General features: G+C 42.7%; 1 protein-coding gene across 15 annotated transcripts in view; it reads left to right on the top strand.

Annotated features, from left to right (window-relative positions):
- The window catches only part of BAZ2B (bromodomain adjacent to zinc finger domain 2B), a 277,531-nt gene that overhangs the window by 69,892 nt on the left and 180,395 nt on the right, over window positions 1-27,244 (top strand). Inside the window, exon 1 of one of the 15 annotated variants that reach the window (XM_043524904.1) lies at window positions 21,196-21,459. The exons of the other annotated variants lie outside the window; for them this stretch is intronic. The gene's annotated coding sequence lies outside the window, so the exon portion shown is untranslated. Of the gene's footprint in view, window positions 1-21,195; window positions 21,460-27,244 lie in introns of those variants that run through there. 15 annotated transcript variants of the gene reach the window in all.

Genomic DNA, 27,244 nt, shown 5'->3' with positions numbered 1-27,244 from the left:
TACTTTAAAATAAAAGTAGTTTATTGCCAGTGAATAATATGTTTCTTTGTGTTGATTTGTCAGCAAATGTTTTTGAATTACAACAATAAGAATAAATAAAATATATATTTTGTTACTGATGAATGCAAATCAGCTTGATAGGGAAAATAGCAGTGTGGAAAGAAACTGCAAAAATATTTTCATGTTTCTTATGGTTTCTTTCAAGAAAATATAAAATCTAAATGGCTTTTAGAGGCTACTTGCTTAGCTCAGCTCAAATCTACTTTTACAGTTAGACATATCATTTTTGTCTTGTGTTCAAGATGGGTGGGCAAACTATTTTAAAGCAATAGTAACATAAATATTGCTTTAGATGAACAAGAATAATTATTCCCAACTATGTTGATATTGCTGTTGATAACCAGACTTAATGGCCATTTGCCTAAAAGAGTTAAAGAACAGATTTTGATTGTGTATTGTCAGTCCATGATTAGCATCTGTTAGGAAGAATAAGTGGTTTATTAAGCTTTACTGTACAGATGGCAACTGGAAGGGTTCAGATGTAAATTGAATTTTCTGTAATATCACTTTATTGTTAAGACCAGCTGGTTTTATCTGTTTAATAGCAGTAATAGGTTTGCAAAAAAAAAAAAGGGGGGGGGGAATTCGTATTAGTTATGTTTACTTGCAAAGTCTAAAGTTCAAAGATCTTTCAAAACACAAGTCATTGGTCAACAACTGTGTCTGTAATCAGTGTTTTTTTAAAGGAAATGTGTGTAACTATATTTATAGATCTATTATAACTGATCTTTACAATTATTTTTCCCAATTAGTAGAGTGAGAACCTTTCTGGTTACATTTTGGTAAATAAGCAACTTTCTCCTGCATGATTTAAGATTTTGGATTAAAAATATATTTCCAGTCCTCTGGTTGTGAAGGTAAACTTCCAAATTTAAACTAATGCAATAATGTCTTCATGAGCTGTCTTAGAAACAGGGCAGAGCATGGAGCCTCCCTCCTCAGCATGGACCTTATGGCCTAGCAAGGGGGGAGTAAGCAACAGAGTGCTGGTTGATAGCTGCTCAATTTACTACCAGGTTGGCATCAACTTGCAAACCACTACCCAGCCAAACAGATCAGCCTTCTGATCTTGTGTAGCCTGCATGCCCCTCTTCCCTACCACCAGGACAAGCATATGACTGGACAGCAATAATGATGGAATGGCTGGGGGGGCATTGGTATTGGGCGTGAAAAAGGAGGGACAAATGGAGTGTATATTGGGATTATTTGGGGTTGGAGAAAGGAACACGATGTTTTTGTGGGATAAGGGATGTGCTGAATATATGACATTCTTCTACACCCGAAAATATATTATTTGTTTGTATCTCATGCTCAGTGTCATGAAGGCAGTTAGAAACTGCGTGAGATACTTCAGCCTGTCAGTTTAGTTTAGACACTTTTCAGGGAAAACTCTACATTTGGGTGGGGAAGAAGGAAACATCTCCTGATGGCTTTAAAAAAGAAAAGTCTGAAGCTGTTTGAAATCATGCACAGGTTCGGAATGTTAATTGTAGTCCAGATGAGAGATAAGTGGTAAGAGGGCAGGTGAGGTGGTTAAAGGGTTAGGATTAGGGTTGGCAATTTACTGATTGCAGAAAACCGAACACCCTTCTGTGCCTGTGCCCTGAGGTCCCGCCCCTGCCCTGCCCATTCTCCGAGGCTCCACTCCCCACTCACTCCATCCCCACTCACTCCATTCCATCGCTCACTCTCTCCCACCCTCGCTCACTTGTTCATTTTCACTGGGCTGGGGCAGGGGGTTGGGCTGCGGGAGCAGGAGAGGGCTCGGGCTGGGGGCGTGGGCTCTGGGGTGGGGTCAGAAATGAGGGGTTCAGGGTGTGGGAGAGGAGAGAGGGCTTCAGGCTGGGGCAGGGGATTAGGCTGTGTGTGGGGGTGAGGGCTCCAACTAGGGGTGCGGGCTCTGATATGGGGCTGGGATGGGGGTTTGGGCTGCAGGAGGGCCTCCAGGCTTCAGCTGAGGCATTCAGAGTATGGGACGGAATGTGTGGTGTGGGCTCTAGGGGGGAGTTTGGGTGCGTGAGCAGGCTCAGGGCTGGGGCAGGGGGTTGTGGTGCTTGAGGGGGTTCAGGGGGTGGGCTCTGGGAGACACTTACCTCAGGCAGCTTCCGGAAGCGGCTGATATGTCCCTACAGCCCCTAGGTGCAGGGGCAGCCAGGGGGCTCAGCGCGCTGCCCTCACCAGCAGGCGCCACCCTCACAGCTCCCATTGGCTGTGGTTCCCAGTTAACAGGAGCTGCGGAGCCAGCACTTGGGGCTGGGGCAGCACTCAGAGCCTCCCTGGCCATCCCTGCACCTAGGAGCCGCAGGGACATGCCGGCCGCTTCCGGGAGTCATGTGGACCCAGAGCAAGCAGGGACCCTGTCTTAGCCCCGCTGTGCTGCTGACCGGACTTTTAACAGCCTGGTCAGCAGTGCTGACCAGAGCCATCAGGGTCCCTTTTTGACCAGGTGTTCCAGTCGAAAACCGGATGCCTGGCAACCCTAGTTAGGATAGTTGCTGTTTATCAAATGGCTGTCATCACATCTTATAGATTCATAGATATTAAGGTCAGAAGGGACCATTATGATCATCTAGTCTGACCTCCTGCACAACGCAGGTCACAGAATTTCACCCACCCACTCTTGCGAAAAACCTCTCACCTATGTCTGAGCTATTGAAGTCCTCAAATCATGGTTGAAAGACTTCAAGGAGCAGAGAATCCTCCAGCAAGTGACCCGTGCCCCATGCTACATGCTCTTATTTGCCTTTTGGATGGGAGTGTATTAGAACACACAATTGTGCCTGTAAAATTAGGTATGTGTGTTTTATAGATATAAAGACCTGAATTCTCAGAAGTTCTTTGTCATTCGGTAGCTGCCCTCAAATACTTGCACCAGCATGAGTAACAAACTGAGGGTTCCAGTGGCAACAGCGGGACATCTAACTACTTGATTCATTCACTCAGACCTATAATTGCTGCTCTTGCATCTATAAGTCATTGGGAGTCCAAAATTGTGAGTATTCCAGGATAAAAAAAAATTGTACCTGCAAAATTAGAGGCAAGGTTGATACCTGACTGAATACTGGGTTTCCTAATGTAATGCTTGCAAGAAATACATTCACTTGGGCCTTTGCCTGAAGGGTATGGTAGGGGTATGTTTATTATTATGTCTAAAGAGATGGGAAGTCTATTTCTGTTTAGTTTATTATATTGCTGTTTATCTGCGGACGCAATTCACCAAGGCAGAACTCCCTTTCATGTGAGTGAGCATTTTTAGTCTAAAGAAGAATTCGAGGATAGGCTTGTGAATTTGTATGTGGGTCCAGAGATGTAGAGCTGATCCTCAGCTGGTGTAGACAGATATAGCTCTGTTGGTTTCAGTGAAGTTATACCAGTTTATTCAGTCTGAAGATCTGGCCCATAGTGAGGAACTTCTTTTTTAAAAAAATTGAAAAATAAAAGTAGTATTTATTTCAAGTTTATGTACATGTGTGTAGTTAACCATTTTAATATAACACACTTTAAAATATATACGTATAGTTTTGTAATTTTTTTTCATTTAGTCAGTATTTGAAAGTACATAATATATTTTTCCCTTATTTTGAAGTTGTACAAATGGACCTTATTTTAAGACAGGCAGAACAACAGAAATTACAGGGAATTTGCAGTTTTAAAATTCTTCTTACACAATTAGTGAGAATAAAAAATGGTACGTTAGAGGACAACTTAAATGCCTATCAGCTGAATAAAGCAAGGGCTCAGAGCTTGTAGAGGGAATATATGTTTCATCTGTTTTAGATGTATTACAGAGGTGATGTCAAGGTGAAAGCAGACTTGCAAAATGGTTGGAAATCATTGATATTCTGACTCTGAGGCTGTAAATGGCTCTGTGGCAGATGGAGTCTTTGTCAAGGAAGAAAAATGGCAGGTTTGGAGCATCATAGATGTTTTTGCTAGCAGCTCAGCTCACAGGCTGTAACCTTGTAGTGTTCAGGAGTTTCTCTTGTGCTTTAATAAATTGTCCTCTGCTTTTATTCCCTAAAGTAGATAAATAGTAGTCATCATTCAGTACAAATTGTGGTGTTTCATTATAAAGAAATGTAAACATGTTTTATTATCCAGATTTGTAAGAAGTAAGCTTTCAAGTAAACTAGTATTTCTGAATGAGGTAAGTACCAGAAATATTTTAACTTGATATGCTTTTTACTAAAATTAAAAGGGATATTGCTGAAACTTTTTCTCACGAGTCTGGAAAACAAGGATACATAATATAAATTCAGAGTTATTTGTATTTTTGCATTTTTTTTTCTTACTGGCGTTGGTGGTTTGTAACCCAAAAATACTGTAACATGCTCTGTTATGTTGATCAAATTGTACAGAACAGTTAGCACCTGGTGGCATCCGGTCCTGAGTACCTGCTATGGGGGCACTAAGCACCTTTCAACTCTTATTAACTTCAGTTTGTAGGATTGAGTCCTTATTCATAAAATTAGGGTTCACATTTATTTTAGTTGGAAAGAAATTGTTTTATATTCCTACCCCATTGAATATTTTTTCACAACGCCATGAGACTATCTCATGGATTTGTTAAAGGTTGGTATAGTATATTTAAGGTATGTCCATGGCTGCTTAATCCTTCAGTTATTTGTGAAACCAGAGCCGGAGAAGTTATATGTACTGTATAACTGGACAATTCAGAAACATCCTTTCTTCAGTTAATCTTTTGAATTAGTATTGTATCTTTTAGCACACCTGTATATTTTAAGGGCCATACTTTATCTTTGCTCCCTGGTGGAACTGTTGATGTCAGTGAGAGCAGTATATGGCCCCAAGAGTATATAACCTCATGTACAGGATGTTGAATTGGACAGTTGACCTATATTGCAGAGCAATAGATCACTGTTAAAATTAAAAGTATAAGCATTTCACAACTATAACCTGCCAGTGCTACTCTTTAACTCACTTGACAATTGTTAAAATTACCGAAAGCAATCATTGTTCATCACTGAAGAAAATGACCCTATGCTTTTCAGGGTCAAGGTTCTTGCAGTCTTTGCTCCAGAAGGTGAGCCCAATGGAATTAATTGTGCCTCGACCAGTTCAATTGTATTCATCTTGGAAATGTAATATATACGGATTTCTGGAGAAAGACAAATGCTTAGAAGTGAGCTTTAAAATATTTTTGCTAGATTGTGACTCTGAACAATCTTCTACATCTTCTATATTCAGAATCTCTTGAATTTTAAAATTAACACTAAGCCTTTGAAATATAGACACTTGGAAGTTTCTTATAGGTTGTTGCACACTTGGGGTGTGTAAGAGGAAGAGGGGGAAAATGGAAGGATAGAATGGGACCTAATGATGTATCTAGTGAACACCCAAAACTTTCAGTGACTCAAGTGGAAGCATTGGTTGCATAAAAATGCAGGATTGGCTGTGTCATGTGCTTGTGTATGCTTGAGGAATATTTTTTTTATTATACTTTATTTCACTGTGGTATCTTGGTGGTTCTTTTGTCTGATATTTTGATGGGGTTCTTCCTTGGCAACTACAATAGTGACTTGGTACATTTGATGGCACTGGTGATGGTGAAGGTAATAAGATTCTGAAATTTTCTTAATATTTTTCCGGACCTTCCCAAACACTCACCTTAATTTAATTAATTAATTAATTACCTTCTGATTTTTCTCTTGTCTCTGAAGAGCCACTCCTGAGTGGACAGGGAAATGTCAGGTGGCAGGATGAATAGCTTTTTCTGTGAAAACAGAAATTACTTTATGAATTACATAGATTCTTCCTTATGCCCCGAAAACCAATAAGATTATGTCTATAACACCGCTGTAGTGAAAACCTGGTTTTTATAAGCAAGTGACGGTCTAAAAAGATTTCAGGTGTTCCTAGAGAATGTTTGTTTGCTTTTTAAGCGTCTTTGTGATTTCTACTGCTTTTGTTAGTCTGCCGTGTACTACTTGGAAGTAGGCAATGGGGTGCACTGAAAATGAAGCATGCTAACTTGATACAGATATTACGTTAACAGCGGAATATTAGCTGAAGTGCTACCAACTATCTTAACATTTTATTAGTATCATAAATTAAGAACAATTACATTCCATAGCAGGTTATGCCATTAATTTTTGTAGTTGCTCAAAACCCAGTTTGGGTAATTTGGTCTGGCATCGAATGGTGGTAGGAAGCTTTTAACATTTAAATATGGCATCTTCACAAAACAGTATGGAGCCAACTATATCCCAGAAAAGTAAAATATGGATCATTGTGCTCGGTGAGCTGAATAGCATGTTATAGATTTTTGTAATTCATTGATCTTGTGTAGTGAACAGCTGCAAAGTGCATCATTCCATGCATAAATAGTAAATAATCTTGATTTTTTTTTTTTTTAAAGAATTCTACTTTTCAGGTACAGGTGTGTGTATTTCAAATCAATGTGTAGAATATATGCTATTCATGTTGTTACTAAATGTGATGGCTTATTTAAATATATTAAAATTATGGTGATTTTGGGGAGTTAGTAAAACAATTATTTTCATTTGTCATAGTTTTACACTATGGCCACATTTAACCATTAAATACAAGGGTAATATATATTTTATATATAAAATCTCTGCATTAACAGGTAGGTAAACACTGATCTAGTTGTAAAAGTTTCTACACGGTTTATGTACTAAGTAATATTCAATTTTTATTAGATGTGTTACTTCAATTTTCCATAGAAATAAACCTCCTTTGTCTCTTTAGCATCACTGATTTTTCTTTCAAAGGTACATTAACAATGCTGATGGAACCTGTGCAATTAGCTTCTACATTTAACAAAAATAAATGTGATAAAATGAAAAGTGCTGCATCTATAGTGTTACAGCAATATTGTATAATATTGTATTATTTGAAGCAATAAAACCTGAAGGAGGACAAAATATTGAAAGGTCGAGAAAAATGAGAGAGAGAGAACAAATGATGCAAAAAGAAAATGACACTGAGGTCTTGGTTTAATACATATGTATTCCAGGTTGATGGCTGATTTCATTAGCAAATCTCATTGTTATGCAATGTCTGTTCTTCTGCAGTAAAATTAATATTGTATTCTCACAGGCTGTGTGTGTGTGTGTCTATTTTATGTTGATAGATAAATGAAAGGATATACATTTATAGTTTTCTTCAGTCTTTTGTATCTTTTCTAAAAAATATTCATGGCCTTCAACATTTCTTTTTTGTTCTTAAACCTTTCAAGGTATATCTAGAGTTGTATATTAAAGGTATCTTGTTAACACAAAATATCTATAAAATGTTCCCCTAGTTTTTATGGTGAGAGATCTAATTTATTAAATAAACCCCTTCCTGTGTTCTGGAAGGAAAATGTAGATTGCAAACCTTCCGAAGGCCATCAGTTTGAGAAAATAAATCATGTTTAATGCTGAACTATATTATAAAGAGTGAATGCTAGGCTGTTAAAGTATTTTTTTTTGTAGATACTTTATATAGCTGATTCACTAGCTGATTCCCACTAGCTAGTAAAAAAAAATCCCCAAATAAGTGTGTACATAGACAAGTTTGAATCGTTTTCAAGCTCTAATAAGTGAGAAAATACTGGAAAATGTTTAATTGAAAATCCAGATATTAAATAGTTTATCCTAATGTGACTTGAATTTATTTATAAAATGCTAAATTCAGAAATGTAAGACAGTTGGAGGCTAAATGGCTTAAGGAACTAATACAACAAGGAGTCTGGTGGTACCTTAAAGACTAACAGATTTATTTGAGCATAAGCTTTAGCCCATATCTGGTAGTGGTGGAAAGTTTTGATGGACAAAGACCCCAAATGAGGAGGACACAAATTATTCATGTAAGAAAGTTAAAATGCTGTGGGATTTCTCTCTTTAATGTAATATTATTTTTTCTTCGAGTAGATACAGACGTGTATTCCAAGCAGGTTGTGAGTGTTGGAGCCAGAGACTTTTGCTTAGCTGTACCCATAGAGAGGCGGTGCTCGCACCTCATGCTTGTAACCCCTTCCCTGGCTATATGAGGCAACACTGCCCTGACCTCACGTCAGTTCCTTCTCACCGCCCATCAGCTGAAGTCGGAGCTCTGTGTGGTTGTCATTTCACAACCCCACAATTCATCGTCCTAGCCTAGTTTTAATGTACATAGTTAATAGTTCAGTTAGTATTAGAGTAATAGTATAGTGGTAGTGCTCCCCAGTGATGCCCTCACCAGGGTTCAAGCATTGTCCTTTGTGTGGAGTGGTGATTTCCAATAGTGACCCCCACATGAGGTTCTTGCTCTGTCTTGGCGAAACCCACCTTAAAGAGAGCTGTTCCATCTTAAGATTGTTCAAAAAGAGGACTCTGGTGGCACGGGATCTTCACCTCAAGCAGCACCTGCTTGAACAGGCCATCAGGACTGACTTGGTACTGAGGCCTTCCTCGGGCCACAGATCGCCCTCCAGCTTGGAAAATGCTACTGCCTCCCATTCTGGGGCAGGAACTTCCCCAAGAGACGCAGGAGTCGTTCTGTCATTGGTGCCAAATATGAGGTCTCAGAAGACCAATCGCGAGTGCTCCAGGTCCTGGGGTGACTCTTCTGCCTCCCCTAAGAAAAGCGCAGACCAGCACCAGGAAGGCTCTGGCATGCGGGATGGTGCAGGTGCCTCTGACCCTCCCTCAGTATAGGGTAGGGAGGGCAGACACCTGTACCATCAACTCCAGTTCCGGCCTCTAGGCGTCCGTTGAGTCCAGTACCTACAGGAAGAATGCTGGTACCAACAGTATCTATGACATCAGCGTACCAGGCTGTGTCGGACCTACTCTGCCTTTTGGTCCCATCTTTGCCGCTGGCCCGACTCCAGTTTGTGTTGTCCATTTCCCTCAGGGCAAGTGGGGGAAGCCCTAGCACTTTATCTGCCCTTTCTCCAGGACCTCAGTCTGGCAGAAGTCAGCCAGAAGCTCCTCCTGCTCTGCTGCCCTGCCCAGCACTGCTCTAGCCCTGGTGCTCCTAGGCAGACAGTCCTTCTCCCTAGCAGGCCAGGGAGAGACTGTCCTCTGCTCTGTGGAGCAGCCCTTTATATATGGCCCCCGCTGGCCCTGATTGGCTGCTGCAACAAGCCACCTCCCGATTGGCTCACTTAGTGAGCCCTCTTCTAATTGGAGGGTTCTGCATAGGCTCCCTCTGGCCTGCTTTAACCCTTCCTCTTCCTGGTGTGGGGCAACCACTCCACTACACTGGCCCTTCCTCGGCACCCATGCAATCGACGCCACTGATGGTTCCATGGAGGTTGTTGCTGTGCCCAACGTTGAGGCACTCAGGCACTCCAGTACCAATATTTGTACTGGGACTGACTTTGCCTGTGGCACTGGCATTTTTGGCACTGGTGGTGCCAACTATATCAGGAGTGCCGATTCCGACCTTGTTTTGGGACACGGATGAGTCGGATTGTCTGCTCTCTCCCTCTAGAGTCACTCCTCCTATGTCTCCCAGGTCCTGGGACTCCCCTGTTTCAGAATCGGGATCCTTGTCCTCCTGCTTCACTTCATCAGAGGAGGTCTGAAGCCAATGGTAGACCTGTAGGGCTACCAGGATTGGCATGTGCCCTGAGGCCCTTATGGAGACCCATGGACCATCTCCTACTGGCCACCAATGCCTTACCCATACCAATACTCCCCTTGGGTTTAACTGGGAAACTCCTTCCTCCTGGAGGTCTTGCTCATCATCCAGTTCAAAGCGAGATCACCTGTTTATGTAGCATTGGTGGCTGCAGATCACCCATAAGTCCAGATGCCTGAGATTCCCCTTCCTGTGGAGCTCCTGAAATTTCCCCATCCAGAGACGCTGCCTTAGGAGCAGGACTTGCCTTTAGCCCAGCCAACAGCCTCATCCTTGTCCCTGGATGAAGCAGTGCTGCCTGGTTCATCCTCCCCTTCCATCCTGGAGGAGTTTAAGGCATACCAGGACCTTTTATGTTGAGTGGCCTCGTCTCTCGTGTTCAAGAGGATTTTCTCCAGGAGAATACCCATAAACTTGTGGACATTCATCCCTGGAAGGGTGGCCCTCCCAATTAATGAGGCACTCCTCAAACCTTTGAGAGTTCTTTGGGTATCCCGGCTTTGGTACCGCCAATGGCCAAGGTCTTATAGAAATGCTATGTTGTGCCTGTAGAGGGATACAAGGGGTTCTGTTCCCATCCAGCCCTGAAATTCTTGGTGGTCATGGTGGTGAATGATGGAGACTGGCAGGGCAAGTTCAAGTCCACCCTAAGGACAGAGACTCTAAGTGCCTGGACCTTTTGGATAGAAAGATATACACCTCCTCTTCACTACAGGATTGTGAGGATTGTGAACCAGCAAGCTTTGCTGGCAAGATATGACTTCCTCAATTAGTTGGCTGTGGCCAAATTTGAGGAGCAGTTGTACGAGGCTTCCCGTGACGAATTTCGGGTGTTTGTCGCTGAGGGCTGCTGGGTGGCTATAACATCTCTGCAGTCTGCCCTTGATGTGGCGGATACTTCAGCCAGGACGATGGCATTGATAGTTGCTATGAGGGAGGGCTTCCTGGCTCCAAAACTCGGTGATCACACTGGATATCCAGCAAGCAATTCAGGACCTGTGTTTTGATGATTGAACCTTGCTTTCGGTCAAGACTGATGAAACCCTGCATTCCTTCAAGGATTCAAAGGCTATATTAAGGTCTCTGGGGGCGTACACGCCAGCCACGCAGAGATGCCACTATGGGGCGCAACAATAACAGTCATACAGGCTGCAGCATCCTTTTGTGCAGCTTTTTCCTCTGAGACAGTGAGACTATCCCAGGAAGAGGGACAAGTCCCATAAGAGAAAGCACTCGGGTTCATGGCCTGGCCTGTCTGCACCCCCTCCCTGGGTGCCTGCTAAGCACCTGTTTTGACTCGGTGGTCCAGAGCACTGTTCCCCTTTTTTCTTCCTCCCTTGTCATGTGCCTGTTCCTTTGGGGACATGCTAGCCCACTTTTACATTGCCTGGGTCTCGATTACCTTCTGCAACTAGGTCCTAAACGCTGTCAGATAGGGCTATGCCATCCAGTTCCTCTCCATGCCCCCTCTCCAGCCCCTCTCCTTCCCCGTCCCTCTTCACGGACCCCTCTCAGGAGGCTGCTCTTTGAGCAGGTCAGCTCTCTGCTAATGTTGTGAGCAGTGGAGGAGGTTTTGTGAGAACACTGGGATCATGGGTATTTCCTGATACCAAAATCCTTGGATGGGATGAGACCCATCCTTGACCTCCATGGATTCAACAAATAAATGAAATAGAGTGACCATACAGAAGCTCATATAATCCTTGCTTTGTTTCAAAATAACTGCTCTGGATCTTCAGGACACTTACTTTCATGTGGCCATCCTTCCAAGCCACAGGAAGTTTCTTCGTTTCCTGGTAGGAAACTGACACTTTCGGTGCACGGTTCTCCCATTCGGCATCTCTCCTGAGTCTTCACTGAATGTATGGCAGCGGTCATGGCATACCTCAGGAGGAAATGAATCCATACCTTCCCCACCTCAACGACTGGTTGCTGAACGGTGAGTCCAGAGAGGAGGTTCTCGGTCACATCGACACCATGCTATATTTACTCCATCATTTAGAACTCATTCTAAACACCATGAAGTTGACTTTGGCTCCCACTCGGTAAATAGAGTTCATTGGGCCCCTGTTAGATTCCACAATGTCGAAAGTGTTCCTGCTGACTGACCGCTTCCAGGTGATTCAACAGCTGTGTCTTAGTCTGCAATCACAACCATCCATGACAGTCCACGTGTGTCTGAGCCCATTGTGCCATGTCTCCGCTTGCACCCAGGTGGTCCATCTCACCAGGTTTCATCTTCACCCTCTTCGAATGTGGCTCAAGATGGTTTACTGCCCTGCCCTGCATTCTCTGGACTGATTGGTTCTCGTTCGTCTATCAGTCCTGGAGTTCCTGTGCTGGTGGGAGTCCCTATGCAATGTGTACCTTGGCTCAGCCCTTTCCGACCAAGTCATTGGTTACTGAGATGTCCCTTCTTGGTTGGGTGGGGCACATCTGGACTCGCTGAGTGACTCTGGTGAGAACAGGAGGCCTTGCTCCACATCAGTGTGCTGAAGCTTTGGGCCATCTATGTGTGTCATGCCTTTCGGGAACATATCAGATATTCACTGGTTCACATACTCACCGACAATACCACTGTGATGTACAATGTGAACAAACAAAGGGGAGCCCACTCCAGATCATTCTGCCTCAAGGTGATCAACCTGTGGCAGTTCAGCATGAAAGAAGACCTTACCCTTATAGCTGTCCACTTACTGCCTTGTGGATCATCTCTACAGGTTTTTCTCCCCAAGTCAGGAATGGTCCCTGAAAGTGGAGGTCCTTCGAATTGTTTTAGCAGTGTGGGGCATCCCCATGATCGACCTCTTCGCAATGAGGGAAAACAGGAAGTATTGCCTATTCTGCTCTCAGGAGATGCTCAGCCTGGGCTTCCTCTCTGATGCTTTCCCTTGACTCTGCTTTATACATTCTTTTCTGTCCTGATCATTCCTCAACTTACCACCAAACCCAAGGTGGATTGAGCCTGGCTCATCCTGATTGCCCCGCGTGGCCGAGGCAGTGCTGATTCTCAGACATGTTCTGTCAGTTCAATCTCCCATCTTACTTCTCCTTTCTGACCTTGTCACAGAGGACTGTGGCTGCACCACGCATCTGGTGATCAGCTCTCTGTACGTTACAGTGTAGGTGAATAGCGTTGCTCACAGGCTGACCAACAGGTCCTACTTAACAGTAGGAAGCCTTTGACTAGAATGGCAAAGTGGAAGAGGTTTTTAGTGTGGTTCTCGGCTCATGGGACCCATCTAGCGGGGTCTTCCATCCAGGACATCTTGGAGTACCTGCTTCACCTTCAGAAATCAGACTTAGTATTCAGTTCTCTGAGAGTGCATTTGGCAGCAGTATCGACATTTCATCCACATATCCAAGGGAAATTGAATTTCTCCAATTCCCTGGGCGACGAGAAAGGACTTTTTCACCTGCATCCTCCAGTCTAAGAGCTGGTCCACCTGTGGGACCTGAACACCATTTTAACAGCTCTAATGGGGCCTCCATTTGAGCCTCTTCCTTCCTGTCTGCTGCCCCTTTGTGATGCACTGGATCTCAAAGTAGCACCCTGTAATCCCCATATTCATCATTTGTATATGGTTGTGATATTTCAAATGAAATATCTGAAAGGTCATGATCTGCTGAAACGCATTGTTCTGTCAAAATACATATAATCATTAGTGTATGAAGTTATGAGATTTTTGCTATATGGTTAGGGTTGCCAACCCTCATGGTTTCCTCGGGAGTCTCCAAGAATTGGGTTCTATCTCCCGGAGGCTACTGAAGCCAAAACGGGAGATATTAGGCCGCTAAAAGTCCGGCAGCGCAGCAGGCTAAGACAGGCTCCCTGCCTGCCCTGGCTCCCCGCTGCTCCCGGAAGTAGCCAGCATGTTCCTGCGGCCTTTGGGAGGGGAACAGGGAGTCTCTGTGCGCTGCCCCTGCCCCAAGCGCTAACTCCGCAGCTCCCATTGTCTGGGAGCTGTGGCCAATGGGAGCTGTGGGGGCGGTGCCTGCAAGCAAGAGGGGGCTCCAGGGGCCGCAGGGACCTGCCAGGCACTTCCAGGAGCAGTGTGGGGTCAGGGCAGGCAGGGAGCCTGGCTTAGCCCTGCTGTGCCTCTGACCGGAAGCTGCCCAAGGTAAGCCTGGCTGGAGCCCACATCCCTCTCCCCTTCCTCCACCACAATTTCCTGCCCCAGCCCTGAGCCCCCTCTTAGAACCAGTACTCCAAACCCCCTCCAGCACCCAGACTCCCTCCCGGAGCTTGCACCCCAAACCCCTGCCCAAGCTCAACTGAGAGCCACCTCCCACACTCTGAACCCACTGGACCCAGCCCAGAGCCCACGGCCCCTCTTGCGACTGAACTCCCTGCTCCAGCCCAGTGAAAGTGAGTGAGGATGTGGGGAGAGCGAGCAATGGTGGGAGGGGGGAATGGAGTGAGTGGGATGGGGCCTCAGAGAAGGGGTGGAGTGGAGGCGGAGCCTTGGGGCAGGAGGCGGGACAAGGGTGCTTGTGTTTGTGTGACTAGACAGTAGACAACCCAGTATGTGGTTGTTATTGAAATATGCTGTGAGTTTGGGAGATGCCCACTGCTAGTTCTCCAGTGACAACAAAGGTGGTGACCCACACCCAAATGGGTGTTAAGCTACTATCACGAGCCATTGGCTGACAAGAGAATTGTAAACAAGAGATTTACAATTCTGTAAGAAATAGTTGCACAAGCACTACACAGTGAGGATTGTTCAACTATATGACTTAGCAAGGCCCGCCAGGACATGCCTGGGTCAGTATCTTCTCTGAATTGAGAGTATAAAAGTAAGGGATAGTGGCACTAGGCGATCACCTCTCTCCTCCCCCCACCTACGCTGAAGGCAACAAGAATTCTGGGAAGACAGAGACATAAAACTGAGGAGATTGGTCTCACGCTGAGAAGGAAATTCAGACTGTGTATTAAGAACTGTGACCTCCTGCAACGTCCAGATTTGAATCAAAGCCATTTGATTCAAATCTTGCTTAGACTGGGAGTTTAGGATTTAGGATGCGTGTTTATTTTTTATTTTCTTAGGTAACTGTCTTTGACCTTTATGCCTTCCACTTATAATCAGCTAAAGTCTATCTTTCTGTAACAAACTTATTTTAATCTTTTATCCTTACCAGTGTGTTTGTCTAAACTGCTTAGGGAATCTGCTTAGATTACAAAGGCTGGTGCATGGCCACTATCCTTCAACGAAGTGGCGAACTAATTAATGAGCTTGCATTGTTCGAGAGACAGTCTTGAGCAGTGTAAGATGGTACACTTCTGGGGTACAAGGCTGGGGGGATTTGCTGGGGTCTCCCTCTGTATAGTTAATGAGTGGCTTGGAGAGCTTTTATGCAACTTAGCTGGGTTTGTCTTTGCATGTTGGTAGTTGAGTAATAACAGCGCCTGGAGGGGTTTGCTGCTTGTCACTAGAAAAGCATTGTGAGAGACAGCCCAGGCTGGAAAGTTAAGGGGACACAGCGGTCCCACAGTCCAGGTCATACCCTGGGGTGCTGTCACACCCTTCCATCTCAGAAGACTATATTTTTTATAACCATTATTTCTGCTAGGAGGGCGTGTGAGTTGCCGGGCCTCCTTACACACAGTTCTCCAGGGACAAGATTATGTTCTGGCCACACCTTGTATCCAAGATGGTCTCTCAGTTTGATTTGAACCAGAGAGTATATTTGTCTATATTTTTCCCTTATCTGCATTCCTCACCAGAGGAACAATGCCTCCTTACATTAGATGCTGTCAAAGCTTTTGTCTGAGGAGGACTGAACAGTTTCGTGCTTTGCCTTGCCTGTTCATATCATATGTGGACCCCATGAAGGGATAGGCGGTCTCTGAGCAGACCATCTCTTGAGGGATAACATCTTGCATCAAGACTGAATATGATGTAGCATTGGCTATGGCTCCTCACCAGTTATGGGCACAGTCAACGAGAGCACAGGCAATGTCGGTGGCATTCCTTAATGACATTTCCATATTGGGCATTTGTAGGGTTGTGTGGTTGTCTATACATACATATACGGACTATTACGGGATAACCGCTTCTTCCAGAGCGGATGCTAACGTCAGAAGTGTGTCCTGCAATCTTACTCAGGTAGACTGAGCCCTGCCTGGGGATGTGGCTACTGCTCGGTAATCACATGCTTGGAATACACACGTTTGCATTTACTTGAAGAAGGAACAGTTACTTACTGTAACTGTTTTCTTCAAGATCTGATGCAGATGTGTATTCCACGGCCCACCTTGTCCCCTCTGCATCGGAGTCTTCCCATGGACATTTGGTGCAAACGAACTGAGGGGAATTGGGGCGGAACTACCTCATATAGCCAGGGGTAGGGCTACGGGCATGAGGCCTGAGCGCCACCCCTCTATAGGTACTGCTAGGCAGAAGTGTCTGCTTCTATCATGCACACTTGTACTTGGAGTACACATCTACATCACATCTTGAAGAACCACAGTTAAAGAAAGTTACCGTTTCTTTCTACGGCCTTGGTTTCATAATTCTTTATTTCATATATAAATACATTTTCAGCTATAAAAAATGTGGGGATACCAAATTTGTGTGGAAAGTAGATAGTTTTGAGACTAAAATCGGTGACATTCCTTCAAAATGAGGGACGTTTGAGCAGTTGGGGATTGGGATACAGTGACAGGGCAGGAGTTTGCACTATTACTACATGATGGAAAAAACAAAGAAATTCAGCCTCCTGAACACTCATTCTGATGCCTTTAGTAAGCGCAGAATTAATTCAATTTACAAAGAAAAAACTTTGAGGACAGTTTGCAGACATAGTGGGCAATAAATGTATAATTTTTAGTGGCTCTTGCTAATTAGTACTTGCAATATTTCACTTGCATCTTTTGATTCAAGATATTACGTTAGGATCCAATTAATATGTCACATGTTCAAGCATTCAGGTTAAAATTGGGGCTGGTGGTGGGGGAAGAATCTGTAAACGAAAACCAAAGAAATCATGAGTATAGCACCAGGCCCTGTGGCCACAATACACTGCCTAGGTTGCTTTAGGGGAAGAAGAGCAGAGGAGGATGCCGTATCTCCTTCCTGCCTCTTGCAGGAACCCCCGCTCCACCCTATGCCTAGTAGGGCTAGGACTAAGACAGGTAGGGGGAATTCAGCTGCTACACAATTTCTGAACAGCCCTAAGAGGCTCCTTCTGAGCTGGCATCAGCTGTTTGAAGCACTATGGAGAAAGGGGATTAGCTTGCTACATGTTTTTAAAGCAATGTCTTTTCCAAATATAGGGCCACATTCTGACACTCTTTACTCAAGTTGAATATTAACTTACTCTATGAATGGCCTCATGGTGGGACCTCTCATGAAATAAAGTAGTACTCAGATGTCTTAAGCATGTTAGAATCTGGCCCAATGAGTAAGACTTCTCACTCGTTCCAGATTGCTTGGGAGGTGGGAATTGCACTTCACTGGAAAGGGAACAGCTGAAAGATTTGTCACTTACAAAGAAATAAGATGCATTTGGGCTTTTTGGAAGAGGTGGTTGAGACTTTTGGTAGAGGAGAAGAGTCTGCATCTCCACTTTCCCTTCTTCTGGTGGGCAGAGTTGGAAGAAACTTGAGATTTTAGGGGGCAGGGAACGTAGGAATGGTTTGAATTGCTGGCGCCTCACCCCAGCAAATTCTGATAGTATTCAGCTGGCCTATTGGTCTCTCCTTGTCCATGAATATCTGTCCATTCAGCTAACATAAATGGATATACATGTTAGCTGGGTATTCTTGCTCAGATCATTAGCAGTGAAAGATTTAACCACACTGATGTGAAACCATCAGCATTAACTTTCAGGTTTAACACATCATGGAGATGAATGGGGGAAGTTCACACTGATCAGAGCCATTTTTTCATGTTGTCTGTATACTTAGATGACTGCATCAGTTTCATTCAGTTCATATTCAGGAGGTTATATTCACAGCTATATCAGCTAGAAGATTTTTGTTTTGTTTTTTAAAGGAAAGTTTTATATTCTGGAGTGACATGTGGATTCTGCAGCAAATTTGGTGGCTTAAGGAATAATGTAAAAGGCAAAGCCCTGGCCATAGTGCCTTTCACTATTTGCAGTTTACTTGGAGATTGTAGCCATTCCTCTCTAATGTGGACTGCACAATAGAAATCCAACAGTCCATGACTTCTATTACTTCTACCCTTGTCTGCTGCAATGTACTCTACTCAGAGCCACCTCTGAAGGTCAACCTGAAATGTGCTTATTAGCACAGGACTGCTTGCCTTCTGAAAGTACAGATAAGAGTAAAAATATGCCTACAGTAGAACCTCAAAGTTACAAACACCTTGGGAATGGAGGTTGTTTGTAACTCTGAAATGTTCATAACCGTGAACAATTCGTTATGGTTGTTCTTTCAAAAGTTTATAGCTGGAGATTGACTTAATACAGCTTTGAAACTTTACTAGGCAGAAGAAAAATGCTGCTTTTAATCATCTTAATTTAAATGAAACAAGCACAGAAACAGTTTCCTTACCTTGTCAGATCTTCTTTTAAACTTTCCAGTTAGCAGTTTTTGGGCCTCCTGATACTTGGGTATTATATGATTAAGCAAGTGACTGACAAGTGTGAGGTGAGATGAGTCCCTAGAGGGCCTCTGGTGGTCAGAAGGGGCAGAAAATAACCCTTATTGCGTGTAATCTTGTTAACACTGGTATCTGGCTTGGAGTTGAGGGTGAGCTGGAAACATTTACCAAAGATGTATCCTATTTTGTTGTTGCCAGTATTATATATATATATATGTGTGTGTGTGTATCCTCCTTCATTTCATGTACCATAGCAAAGACACACTTTACCTAATAATTATGTTTTGCAGTGTGGGTAATGTGTATTGAGATGATCTGAGAAGAACTGTTCACCTCAATAGCTAATAATCTGAATAATAACTCTAGTACACATGTCCCAACCCATCAAAACCCTTAATCGTATATGACCTATTAAATTCATTGGGACTATTTTTGTGAGTAAGTATTTTTTTGGATGAAAAGTTTCTAACGTAAGGCCCTAACTCACTATCTCTTATGCTTCTGGTGAAGTCAGAGGCAAACTCCCACTGATTTCACTATGAACTGTGTACTGCTTATGGAAAGGTATTTTTTAAACTATTGTAAAGAGAGCTTTGCTGAGATTTTTCTCTAAGCACAAGGCTCTATTTCTGCTTGAAGATTTGTATTTTTTTAACTGTCTCTTTTGACAAGAATTGCTTTTTGTAAGCAAAAAGAAACAAACGAACCCAACAGATTCTAGCAGTACAATTTTGATGTTTTGAAATCGTTTTTTTAAGGGAATGAGTTCTTTCTCTGCATTTTGTTATAACAATTATGGCCATACTAATGCATGAAATAATCTTTTATTAAAAATCTCAAGGTAATCTTTTAAATCAACAGTGTAAAATATAAATATTTTACAAGAAGAATCCTCATTACTATTTTTGCTGATATTATTAGCATAGTTTTTGGAATGTTTTTAATTTACAAACTACATTTAATCATGGGGCCTGGCTTATTGGACAGGTGTCCCACTCACAAACCACCATCATACTTTTAGTACTGAGATGGTACCATTGTTGGCAGTCTTTGTAGAAACTCCAATAACTGAATGTGCACTCAAGCCTGGTCTATACTTAAAAAGTTTTGCTAGCATAGCTACATCAGTTAGGAATGCGAAAAAACCACACTCCCTAACAGACATAGCTAGGCTGGTAAAAGCTGTAGTGTTGACGCAGTTGTGCTGGCAAAAATGTCCTTTTGATGATACTGCTTATTTATTTGTGGAACTGGTATTAGCTACACTAGCAAAAGAACTCTTTTTCCAGTATAAGATGTGTCTTCACTAGAAGGGTTTGCCAATATAGCTATACCAGCAAACCTTTCTAGTGTAGATAAAGCCTCAGCCTAGGATATGCTCTCTAGGCTTGATCCAACCCTACCCCTGAAGTGAATAGGATTCATTCCATTTACTTTTATAGGTTTTGGATCAGGTCCTTGTTCTTAGAGGTGATTTTGAAATAGGGTTGGGCCACATTGACAGTATAGTTAGTAGAGATTTGCATTGCCAATGCCCATTCTGTACCTGGATTTCATTCTCCAGATTTGTCAATTGGCTGCTTTCCTGTGGCTCCATGCTGAACTGTTTCTCAGAGAGGAAAGTTGATGTCCCTTTTGTGTGCTCCTCATGTTACTCTTGAGGGTAACAGGCTTCCTTTCCCATTAGTCACTGTTTCTGTGGGGTTTTACTCTTCATAGTATCATGGCAACTCCTGAAGAAGGTCCATCAGGGAGAGCCTGATTGTAAACTGGATCTGCTTAACTTTTTTCTTCATTGGTGAATTCTATCGGGTAAATAGGGAAGAAATAGCCTTCTCCTGCTGATGTCAGTCCCCTCTGTGACTAAGATTTTTTGGGAGGAAAACAGTCTTAGGCAGTCAAAGGCATTCAGTGACCACTGCCTCCATTGGAGGCGAGGAGGGAAGAGTATCCAGTTGAAATATGAAGAAGTTGAGGAAATTGTTTTGGATTGGACATTAGTCTATCGCTTTCAGTTACAACAAAAATGTATTTTAGAGAAATTAAGTGCAGATTCTCCCACTTCTGGCACATTAGATATTTTTTTAAATATCTGGAGTAGAGGATTATATCTGTTGATCAAATTCTTCTCTACCAGAGGCTCTTGCACTCCCCCTTTTCAGCAGGTGAGGCGGGGTGGGAATTCTAGACACTTAAATAATATCACAACCTTCCAAGCTAATATCGGTGACAATTTTGATTTGTGTCCAGCTATCAAACCAACTAGCCTCTTGCTCTGTGCTGTGAAGGAGCCTGCAATTGAAATATTTATCCAACCATTGTTTTTTTATTTTTCTTTTAAACTGCACTTTAGATTTAATTTTTGGTTGCTTCTAAATAATATATTATGTAATATCTTTTTAGAAAGTTCTGTTGTTTATTTCCTTTCTCTGCTGTAAGGAGGGTGAAAATTATAAGCCTCCAGATACAGCTGTTAGCAATTATTGCTCAGATTTCAGATTTTTCCAAGAATGACTTTTGTGATTGTTTTTATCATGTGTACTGATTCCTCATTCTAACAGAACTTCAGCAGCAGTTTATTGCATGTGTATATTTGAACTTCAGTTAACTTAAATGATTCTTTTAGATTTAGACATGCTTAAAAAAAATCATGTAGTACAGAATTGCCATTTATCCAGTATTAGAGAAAAAAAAATCTGCATTTTGCTTCGAGTTATTTTTATTTCTGATGTAGTTAAGTTGGAACAATTATACATTGTATTGTAACTAATTAGTTCACCTGGGTTGGTTTTGGTCACGTGAGCATACTTGTTTACCAGTGATCTAAGTGCTCCACCTGCCTTTCAGTTTGTTTACCAGGAAATCAAGATGTGTAAACTGCAGGAAGTACTATTTGACCCTCTCCGACAGTATCTCATTACAATAATTGCTAATCTCTGAATAAGACAGCCATGTTTTGTGAGTAATACACACAGAGAGAGGTTGTGTTAGACAGATTTTAGATGTTTCCACAAATCTAGCATTGTAAATACTTGCTTGGATTATGTTTTCATGATACCTTTTGATAACAGACATCTGGTGACCTTTGGGGTCAGCAAAGCTGGAGCAAAATAGCATGTGTTCTTTCAGTCCTCTTAACTGAGAAAAAAAATACCACGGCTTGTTGTTTTGGAGTGCTGTCACTGCTCTGTAGCGAAAGGATAATGGCTACTTCCTGATTAAACCACTATCCACAGTAAGCTGTTAATGTTATATATCTACTCTCCTCTAAAGACAAGTGTTCAGTGTTCTTTTTTGTTTTCTGCTTTTTTCCAGAGAATTATCAATTTAAAATGTTTATAAATATGGGTTGAAGTGAGAGCCTACAGTTAGAGAGACTTTTCAGTTATTTTATTTCCCAGGATTATCTTTTTCTTTTTGAAGTAAGAAAGTTGCCTAGTGTTTTTTAATACTCCTTTGAAAAATGTTTTAATACAAACTTGTCTGAAATACATTTAGATGTTGAGTGTTTAACATTGAACTCTATTTAGCTGCAAATCTCTCAACTATTCTTAATTTCATGGACAATTCTGGTATATGTTCAAAGGAATAATCCTGATATTACAAACAATATATCTAAAGTATTTTTCAATACTATTGAATAAATGCTGATAATTTGTAGTCTATTTATCCTGTATCATCTATTTTACATCTAGCATAGGTCTATCAGTTTGGGAATAAAGTATTATGTGGAATTTCTTGGTTAGATTTTATTTAGATCTCTATTTCTGTACTCATGATAGTTTAACTTAGCTATTTTTCCGTCAAGTAAATGCAGAATTGGCAGTCTTATAGTAGAGAGCAGGCAGGAGTAACTCCTGCTGTTCTGTGCCTGGACCCATTTTTGTATTACCCTCAAAACTTCATTTTGAGATTTAATACCATCAGAAGGTGGGGTTCCAGGAGATTGAGGGCCAAATTCTACTCATTATACAGATACAAAAGAAGCCACTGAAGTTGATAGTTACACACTTGTAACTGGAAGTATAATTTGTGCACAGTGTGCGCCATATATCCTGATAACATAACTGAGGCTGTATACCATACACAGTTAACCATTTTTCTCAGTTGTTTCACAGTGGGCAGGAAAGTTGCCAAATCAGGCTCCAAAAATAGGTGAGGACAATAGAACGGGATTGCACCAGTGTTCTTTGCTGCCATAATGAACATTTGGCATCAATTCCTCTACAGTAGGCACTTAAGTTCAAAACATGCTGGAGCGGATTTTTAAAATAAAATCAATATGGCTGTCTTAAAGTGCTGGAATTAAATATGATAGTAAGTTATTTGGGTTAAAAAATTATAAAGAATTCTATTTAAAAACGCCAGAAAAAGAAGTAATCGGTGCAAGATAGGTTGACAACTAATTAATGGAATTCTCCTTAGTAAACATGATTAATATTTTCTGGAGAGTGTGTGTGTGTGCACGTTAGTTAGGGTTAAATTGCTTATATTAAGGAACATGTAAACCAGATGGCATGTCTGACCAACCAGAGGTTGCCAACATAAGAAAACTCCCCTTTGCATTTAGCGCTTCCTGGCCTAATTGTGTTGGGATTAAATGGGAACATTTGCTGGCACTTGCTCCACAGTAATCCTTAGGATAGTCTAGATTATATTTGACCATTGAGTGGTCTCCTTTTGGTGAAAAACAGTGTGGCAGGGTGGGTAAGCTTTATCTGCCAGTGCCTGTGCAATGCCTGCCTCTTGGGGAGAGGAGTCATCTAACCTGTTATAAAATGAGGCTAATGGTGATCACCCAGTTTTGCAAAGTGCTGTGAAATCCTCTAAGGAAAGGCACTATGTAAGTGCTTGGTGCCATTATTTACTGTTTTCATTATTCAACTCTGGTGCCAAGAAAATAATCACTAATCTTTAAACAAAATCTGTCATATTTTATGGAGTCATATTTCGAGAGTCTAGACTCTAGAGAAATTTATATTGAACGTCACATGGCTGTGGAGTGTTTGAAATGTAGATGCAAGTTCTGAAGTAAATTTGTTCTTGTATCTTCTACACATGGATAGTTTGCTGCTTTCGTTCCATCCAGCAGGTGGAGACAAGCTTCCCCTATAAGATCTGTTTAGTTTTCTGTTTGCTTTCTAATCTCCTCTTTTTATGCGTATGTAAATAACGTTGAAATCAGTTGCAGATTTGCATGAGTTAGGATTGCTAGAATAGTATTCTGTTTCTTCTTTAATGTTTTTGTTTGTTTTCTAGCAGTGGAAATAGATAGCTATCATTGCACCAGTTGAACTGCTATGCAGCTAGAGAGTATGGATTTGTTTTTCTGAAAACTCAAACCGGGTGAGAAGGGAGATTCTGCAGTTTGTTAGGCATCTAGTATATTCCTTTTAAGTGATGAATACAAGAACTTTACTTACAACGTAAGCTGTTTGAGACGGGAATCATTTTTTGGTATGTGTTTGTACAGCACCTAGCACAGTGGGGTTCCTAGTTCATGATTGGGGGTCGTAGGTACTGCCACCATACAGATTAAAAAAAAAAAGTTATTGACCTATTGATTGTGTTTTATGTTTTCCAATGAAACGGCTTTCCAGTGCCCTGAGATGGAGAGATTGACCACTCTTGGTTCCATGCACAAAGAGTAAGCAGGTTTTGTGTTGGGAGCTAGATGGGGGATGAGTTATACCCACCCTTAACCTTTGGGCAAGATGTAGAACAATTTAGCCACAAACCCTTGCATAAGGTGTGTGTAAATGGATCTAATCACTGGATGTGATTATAGAGCAGGGGTGGGAAAACTTTTTGGCCCGAGGGTCACATCTGGTTATTGAAATTGTATGGCGGGCCATGAATGCCCACAAAATTTGGGGTTGGGGTGCGGGAGGGCTCTGAGGTGGGGCCAGAAATGAGGAGTTCAGAATGTGGGAGGGTGCTCCAGGCTGGGACCAAGGGGTTCGGAGGGCGGGAGGTGGATCAGGGCAGGGTTGGGGCGCGGGAGGGGGTCAGCCATGCAGGTCCCAGCTCAAGCAGCTCCCAGAAGCAGCGGCATGTCCCACTCCAGCTCCTACGTGGAGGCGTGGCCAGGAGGGTCTGCGCATTGGCCTGTCTGCAGGCACTGCCCCTGCAGCTCCCATTGGCCACGGTTCCCTCTCAATGGGAGCTATGGGGGTAGTGCTTGGGCGGGGGCAGCGTGCGGAGGAGTCGTGTAGGAGCCGGAGAGGGGGACGTGCTGCTGCTTCCGGGAGCCGCGCAGTCGGGGGCAAGCCCCTGACCCCGCTCTCTGGCTGGAGTGCTGGAGTGGAGCAAACCCCGGATCTCGCTTCCCAGCGGGAGCTCAGGGGCCAGATTAAAATGTCTGGAGGGCTGGATGTGGCCCCCGGGCTGTAGTTTGCCAACCCCTGTTAGAGAGCCATTGTCCACATCTTACTCTTTCATCTGTATGTTTCCCCAAACTTGTAGTAGGGTTATGTGGAACCAGTGTGGAGTCCAGCTCCAGTGTGCATGTGCCTGATGTACAGTCCCTGGCTCACGTGCAGTGGAACTGCTACAGTTCCACTGAGCTTAGGGCCCTTCTGTGGCCCTTGCACCCTGTGTAAATAAAATCCCAAAAGAGAACCCATCACCCACCAGCAGCTACTTCAGAATTTTTCCTTCCTCTTTTTTTCATTTGTCTAGAGGTTTCGGTTTATATTGCAATAGTGCCCAAAATCCCCCTTCAGGATTGGGGTCTCATTGCGCTGGGCACTATACAAACAAGTAGCAAGATGCAGCCTTTGCCCCAGAGAACCTATTATCTAGTTTGAAACAATATGCAACGTGTGAAACAAATAGTACATAGCAAGTGGTGAAGGTGGGCATCTGTGACAAGTTCAGACACCTGCATAGGTTACCCATTTGAAAGGTTTTGTTTTTATTTGTTAGATTATACTTTTTAAAAACAAGCATTCCCTGACTGCTATGGCACCATCACTTGGCTGATTTCTTGTAACTCAGATCTTGTTTCAAGTTCTGTACCATTACATCTAGAAGGAACAATACACATGGGATCAGATTCAGCTTTGCTGTAAAAGGGTGCAAATTTATTGACTTCAGCAGAGCTGCACCTTGCACCGATGATGAATTTGGCTCTGACCAATTTCAGTCCAGGTATAAGCAGGTGGAACTTTACTACAGTCAGTGGAGTTCAGTTTGGTCCTTACACGAAGTGGAGATCCCCTTCACTTCGGAGAGTACCAGTTATCAAGAGGTGTTTTTCAGTCAATACAGACTCTGGTGTTCTGTGTGGAAGGCTCAAGGCAAATGAGGATAACTGCAGATTTTGATTGGCTAGCCTAGCTATTCTACTGATATTCTTTCCGGTAATTTTAGGTGTGATCTTACTTTTAACCCAATCTCAGTATTATCTTTAAGGTCCTACCTACTGAAGCACTGAGACTAGTCAAAAAGCTGTTTAAGAAAATGGTCTCTTCACATTGCTCTCGCTTTGTCAGTCATCTTCTTACAAGAAAAATCTCTATGCCTTTTTCCAGGCCATTGGCAAGGGGTGCAGTGCCCTTCTTGAGCTCATCACAACAACACTAACCTCTCTCTGCAGTCAGGTTAGTCCTGAAGACCCACTTTCACTATGATACCTGTGAGAAACTAGATGCTTGGTGATAATGACAAGTTTGAGGAATAATTGAGCGTATCTGAACCCCACCCAATCTTTCTTCATTCCTCCTTGCTTTAGTCTCTCTCCTCTCCTCTCTTGCTGGGGAGCTTCCTCCTTCTTTTTCACCTGCTACCATTATAGCAAGCCTTTCTTTTGTCTGAGGAGGCTTGGAGGTGTCTCCCTACCATTTGCCAGAATAGGTAGAAAGCAGTGGGAGCTATCCTTTGGAGCTCAGGTGCCCTGTAATTTCAGCACTCCTTCCTACTGCTGGGGGAAAATGTGACCTGATAAAAATTAGTGCTAAGTTAACATTCATTATCAATAGAACACCAGTGCATCTTCCCCTTCTAAAATCTCACCCTTTTCCTCTCCTTCTTTGTCTTCTCTCCTTGCACCTCTTATTTTTCTTTTGCTAAGGATTGGACAGTGGTGCTACACCTAATACTTCATCCATTTGTGTCTGCAAGAACATCAGAATGAAACTGATGTGATCATGATCAGTTTAATTCCTTGTTCTTGCTGTGCCATAGAGGAAACATTTATATGCAGGAGTAGAACAGGAGATGTCTTCTACTTCAGCTGGGGCCAGTTCATTTTTCTCCTCCACACACCAGTGACCCAGCAGTAGATATTGCTGCTACTTCTGTATATGGTGACCAGGTTTTTAAGATACAAAATTGGGAAACTTGTTATGGAGGTGTGGGGTTGGGTGTTTGGTGGTGCTTCATCTGGAAGCAGGAATTGCTGAAATCGTGATGGGGCAGAGAGTGCTCACTTCTGGCACTGATCCTAGATTTCCATACAGCCACTGACAGGGGCACTTTTGAAAAGCTAAGCATCCATTTACCTAAATCCTCCTGTTCGCCAGAGGGGAAACACAGAAGGAAATTGCTTAGGGCTTTGATGTCTCACAAGGCAACTGGAAAAGTGTAGCTGAATTAAGGGTTTCTACACAAACACTTGAGATTCCTGCTACCTGCCAGCAAGAGGTGCTTGCGAAGTCCAAAATTTTATTTCTGAATGTTGAAATATATTAAACAGGGTGCCAACACCTAGAAGGTGGAATGACCTACTAGGCAAGCTGATGCTAATAGACCAGTTAATTTTGTCTTCACCTGATGGACAAGAAGAGAGAAAATTCATTTTCTTGACTTATATAAGAGAACTGAATAAATTACTGAGAATTTTACTTTGTTCTCTTTTGTTACAGTGTAAATTGGACTGATAATATTAGAGGCAATGGCATTTAAAATTCTATCTACTCTGTGCATCTCAGAACAGAACCTACTCCAAAAGCTGGGGTAGTAATGGCCCCTTCAAGTGTAAATGTAGAACCTTAGCCTATCCACCTCTCCTAAAGTAC

Source organism: Chelonia mydas, chromosome 11 (genome assembly GCF_015237465.2).
Source record: "Chelonia mydas isolate rCheMyd1 chromosome 11, rCheMyd1.pri.v2, whole genome shotgun sequence".
NCBI classification, from domain to species: domain Eukaryota; kingdom Metazoa; phylum Chordata; order Testudines; family Cheloniidae; genus Chelonia; species Chelonia mydas.
This window is presented reverse-complemented; position numbering and strand designations above follow the sequence as displayed.